This window comes from Tyto alba, unplaced genomic scaffold, assembly GCF_018691265.1.
Source record: "Tyto alba isolate M040663 unplaced genomic scaffold, T.alba_DEE_v4.0 Super-Scaffold_40, whole genome shotgun sequence".
Taxonomy (NCBI): domain Eukaryota; kingdom Metazoa; phylum Chordata; class Aves; order Strigiformes; family Tytonidae; genus Tyto; species Tyto alba.
This window is the reverse complement of record NW_024881316.1, coordinates 13,659,894-13,665,893: the sequence shown is the minus strand read 5'-3', so window position 1 is coordinate 13,665,893 and position 6,000 is coordinate 13,659,894.

Genomic DNA, 6,000 nt, shown 5'->3' with positions numbered 1-6,000 from the left:
GGTATGGGAGTATGGTGTTGATGCATTTTGTATAAACTTTTGCCATGTGCACTAGATTTCATCTGCGTCTTTGGATGCCTGGACATTACAGGTTGTTACAGATCACCTCCAACATGTCTAATTCCCTCAGATTCTGGATACCTCCCTCAATGGTGGTCCATATACTTTGGGAATTTTCAAGTTCTTCCTTGAAGAGATACCTGTCCTTCACACTTGACAGGAGCTGCCACTGAAGTCCAAGGACTTTGGCCTTTTTTCCAATCTCTTTGTCAATGGCTTTATCCTGAGCAAGGGATCCCAGCTGCTGGGCTTCCTTACCCTCTTATTCCTGACTACTGGCCCAGTATCCCAGCACCAGAGCAACGAGCTGAGAATTAGCTCCCCTGGTTGATGGCTAAAATCTTTTTGCATATCTCACAGCTCACTTAGGGGTAGGGATCGGGTGGTTTCTGTCTCACTGATGATTTCAGTCTCTTTTTCCTCTCGTTCTTGTGACTACTCTGCTGCAGAACACAGTGCTTCTTCTGTTTCTTTCTACTGCTCCCTCTTAGGAGAAGCTTCTTCATCTCTTGCTAAATGAGTTGACTTCCAGTATTTCTTTTTAGCTATAGAGGTGACTGAAATAGTGTCTGGTTTAGCCAAAGCATCTGTTGGTATGTTTTCCCTCTGTTCTGCCTGAGGGTGCTGTAAAATATCGAGCATTGTTTGGTAGATGCTGGCCAGGGCCCAGCACAGTATGGTAAATTATGCCTCTTTGGAATAACAACGAGATTTTTTTTCAAACATTCTATCACTTCATCAGGATCCTGTAGTTGTTCAGGAATGAAGTTCTAGATCATTGGTGCAGTACTCTTAGGTGTTGCTATAATGCAAATGTTGATGATTTTTGAGAGCACCAGAGTATCAGAACTACTTTTCTCTTGCCTGTGGGGAGCTGGGTACAGGATGGCTCTGGTTCCATCCCCCCCCCCAGCAGTTTTATAGGTCCCAACAGGACTTGTATTCAGAGTAAGCATGTGAATTTAGGGGACAGGGCAGAGAGACAATAACTCCTTGCAAGTGGCCAAATGTAATAAACATGGTCACTAAACACTTTCAGAATACACACATAATACTATGTGGTATTTATATTTTTACCACCCCAGTGGGACTTTGGCAAGTAAATTGGATTTTCCTACCTTGACACAAATACATGTTCAAGAGTGGAAATAACAGATTGCCTTTGACTGAAATAAGCATGTGCTCAGTCCAGGGGGATGTCAGCTGAGTAATCCTCGCTTCTCTGGACAAGCTAGACCTCGTGAAGTTTCCCCCCTCTTCTCCCTGAGCTCTGTAAGGATCCACACACTCTGGGCTTGATCCAAATTCCATCAAAGTCAGTGGAAAGTCTATCTGGCTCACGTAGATTTTTAACAGTCCCTTGGCCATTAAAATGCCAAAAACTATGGGTAGGTAGAGTCCAAACAATTCTGGGCTTCATTAGAAAATCTTTATCCACGTTTCAGTCCCAAGCCCTAAAATTTCCCTCCATTAGGAATGGACACAGAGGGACGATCCCCAGGACAGGGCCTCCCCCCAACCCTCTTCCTCCTGCCACAGTAGGGTACCCTTAAGGCCACAGGCCCTCTAACTGCCAGAATAGCCATATATGGTATATAGCCATCACAACAGCCTCCTGATGTCATGAGCTATTTCACTGTTTTCTGTTCCAGACCCTATAAATATGTACATTCTTCAACTTCTGGGCCCTCAAACTCCATGACAATTGGAAGAAAGAGGTCCCACAGCAGCAAAGAAAACAGTTGCCCAGCTCTGCATGGACCAGCAGACAAATGACTGCAGAAGGCATGGCAGAAGAGGCAGTGGTGGCAGAGGGAAGACACCACCAGCTACATGGTAGTGATGGCCATCTCTCATGTAGCTGATGGTGTGGAGTCCACAGAGGTGGATCCACTCAGAGATGAAGAAGAGCTGATGGAGGTGGATCCAACTCCAGAATGGCTCCCCTGGCACCACTACATTGTGCCAGGATTCCCCTCCATGGCACCATCTACACAGTACCACAAGAGTACCCTGTCAGCGCCCTACTGTCGTCCCAGCCTCCGCATCTGGCACTGACGGGGAGGCCTACCCTCTGCGCCTGGCTGGCCTCCAGGGCCATGTAATTCATTTCTCCCCCATCAACAATTATTCTGATGATGGCTGCAGGACTTCTGAGCCCTTTGTTCCCATGGTCCACTCTCCCCCTTCTGAAGGGGTGCCATCTCCTCTGCTCTGAGCCCCAAGAAAAGAGAAAGAGGCAACATGGCTTCTACTAGCCTTCTGCTCTGGGAGAAGTCCCTCAGAGGGCCACTGATGTCCTTGAAGTCCGGAGGTGGGGGTTCTTCAGACTGAGGACAAGAAGGCTGCCCAATGGGTGGATGTGAAGCCAGGCGCTCTGCAGCAGGGCATGAAGAACAGCAAAAGATCAAGAAGAGATGTCAGAGAGACATCCATTCCTTTGGAGAAGCAGAAAATCACTGATCTGCCAGAGAGAAGTGCTGGTCTTCAGCATTAAGGCCCTCCTAGCTGCTTTGTTAATTCAAGATTGGGCAATAAATTTTAAAAAACAGTAAATACTGAATCTTAATGAAAACAGGCTTTATTACTTTTTCTCTATTACTCTTTTCTTTGGTCTACTTAAGTTCTTAGACATTCTATTCAAGTAACCAACACTTAAGAAAACAATGAGACTATACTAATCTGATACTTGCTTACTAATTAATCAGAACCATATCTTCAAAAATCTTGATGTTTCTATAAAAGCTCAGGTTACCAACTGAGTTGAATTGCATGTTTGGATGTAATGTATGGTTACCTTAACCAACACCTATCTAAACTACCTCAGTTATCTAAACTGGCATATATTCCTTTCATTAACAGATGGAAAAACCTCTGTAAGTGAACACAAGCTATTGAAGACATCCAAGTACCTTTCTGCTTCTGTCACTCTAAGAAGTTTAGACCCAGCCAGGGGCCTTGAAAACCGTGGGAATAACCAAATTCATGTTTTAAAAAAATGGTATTCAGGTTTTAGTAAAGGTACTTTTAATTTATTTGTGAAAACGGAAAAGTCTCGTTGAGTTGGTCTTTAAAAATTTCAACCCAAGAAACACTAAAACACATGAAAGCATTTTTTTCTGTTAACTAGCAATCTCTCTCCTTCAACGTGAAGATTTAGTTGAAGTCTGGGTGACTACTAGTGTGGTTACACTATGAAGGATAGTATAATCGCATATCCTAGAGTGCATAGCTGAGAGGCGCTCTCAGCTCTGCAGGGGGAAAGGCAGGACTCATGTAGGGTTGTTTTGGAGATTTGGGACTGGAGATTACCTTGTCATTCTTTTTTCCTAAAATATAATTCAACCTGCATGACCTGGAGGAAAGATCTTTAACTAGTGTTTTTAATAGGCCACGCAGAAAAAGAAGTCAGAAATGGAGAGTCATCAGCATTTTAATCTTGAGGGGGAGAGAGCTGCAGGCACAGAGCAGGAAGACCACACAAGGTAGTATAGAATGAACATATGAGTGTTTTCATCCATCCACTGTATTCATCAGGCAGTGCTGATGTGGCTGAGGTGTGGTGCACCCAAAGTATCCAACTTGCCAATGCTCTCAACATCATGGATTTTCCCTCAGCTGCGAGAAGGACCCAGGGTTGTTTGGCACCAAGGAACATCTGCTGTTTCCCAGCCTGTTTCTCCACATCCCCTTTGACCACCAAAAGAGACAAGCTGCTCTGTGTGGGCTGGGTGTAACACCCAAGTTGAGATTAAGTGCCTCAGTCTTGAGTCTGACAGGATCAGCTACCTCTAACTCATAAAATTTCACCTTAAAAGACTGGAGGAGAAACCAAGTCAAGAAAGGGGTTTTTCCCCAAAAATACTAAAAACACTGTGCAGTTATTAAGTACATGATAGGCTTTTTTCACATCTCATTGCAGCTAGTTCACAGGGTACAGCAAGGTAAGTCAGAAGCTAACAGAGAAGACATAAGAAGGAGAGTCACTAGCCATGATGGTGCCAGAAATTTCAGATTCATGTGTTGAATCATAGGTCCTGCTGGTACAAATGCTTCTGGGAAAAAAACACCAAAATGTGTGTATTTCCAGAGATGCAAACACACCAAAACACTGCTTAAACAAAAGAGTCTTCCTACCCCAAGTCTCGCATCCAACAGACTTCCTAAGAGCTCACCTAAAGAAGTAATTTCTGAAATGTCTCTAGAAGGGCATGTACCATCATTCTACTTCTTTTTTAGCTAGACTGTTCAACACATCCACTGTTCCGTGATCTGGATAGTGTGGGGATGTACTTCCCTGATCTTCTTGGGACAAGTTATATAGGACTGGCATTATCTGGATTTCCAGGCCAACAGCCACAGCTGTTTAGTGAGGGCTTCGCTGCACAGAGCTGGACTGCTGACTTGGATCCATGGCAAATTGAATAATGAAACAGCAAATCACCTGTGCTGCGTCTCCAGAAATTTTGCATAAACAGAGACAGTTTTCTCTCTTAGTCTTCTTCCAAGACATTGATGGCTTTTCTGTGAGTGTGTAACCAGATCTGCGTGAAATGATTGGTAATAGCAGCCTGAAGTAATGGGGGGAAAAACAGCTTTTATTCTCTTGCAGAAAATGTCAAAACATGGATCAGACTGGCTGAACATCCAGAAATTCTTTCCATCTGATCACCGGATTTGCCAGCCATTCTAGGATGTCTTTTTCAAAAAATGAAGATGACTTACGAAATTGTGTAGCTTGAGTAAAGACAGATACCATTTCCAATAGGAGGGGTGAGTTTATTTTTGAGTTTTAGTTTATCTGGTTTTAAAGTCTTATATTTAGGGATTGCTTTTCATTCCAAAATAGTCAAAGATGCATTATATCACAACAAAAGGTCCCTAAAAAGTGCATTCTTTGTTTGTTTAAAAAAGACATTATCTTATTCTTAGCATTTAATATAAACCTTTTGGAGTCCATTAGATCTTGTCCAAGCTGCTGGTCATGCAAAATTCCAAAATATTTAAAAAGAGGCCAGCAACAACACAAGGATTAATAAACAAAATATGACTGGCCAGCTTCATGGGCAAAGCAAAGTGCCCATTCAAGTATTTCTTTTTCTTCTGTAGGTAAAAGGAGGGGAAAAAAAAGTTGATTATCCTTGCAGAGGACAACTGGTGAAATTGTAACTTTCATGGTAAACAGCTCTTTAGTGATGAAACTGAGAGGGAGAAAAATAAATGATGTAAAATTTTCAAAGATTTACCAAAACCTCTCTGTTCAGGATTTATTTGTGCATATGTGTCTGTGTGTGTATATATGTGTGTGAATAGGAACAAAAACTGATAGGTATGATTACTTACTAAATTTGGGGTTGTGCATAGCAGCTACAGATGGTGGTGACAAAATTCTGCCAGGAGCTTTCTCTGCTCTGTATCCACACTCAGCAAAACCTCAAGAAAAAACAAAAAAGCATTTGGAGAGTCTATGCTGTGCATGCTTAGCAAATCTGAAGCTTGAGCAATTGGAGATGTGGCCAATGAGAATAAAAGCTGCTGTATATATATACATGCTTCATATACATGCTACACTGAATGAGCAAAAAATATTTGCCATCTGGAGAAGTCATAGATAGAAAGTGTTTGTGTGCTGAAACAGCCATAAAATATTAAATCTGACATTATTTTTCCTACCTTTGGCAGTGGAGTTTGTCAATGTCTCCTTTGCTGGGAATGTGTTTTAGAGTCAAGAAGACACAGAATCTCTGAAGACTTCAACTTCTTAAAGTTATTGCCTCTCAGATGAAGGCAGAGCACATCCGAGAGCATCTTCTCTGCTGAATGCAACCAAATAACCCACCTTGAAGCCAGAGGAAAACTGCACTCCCCCTAAGAAGTCACCAAACCCTCAGATTAGTTCCTCCAGTTAAACCAAGCCTGTTCTTCCACTTCACTGTGTCC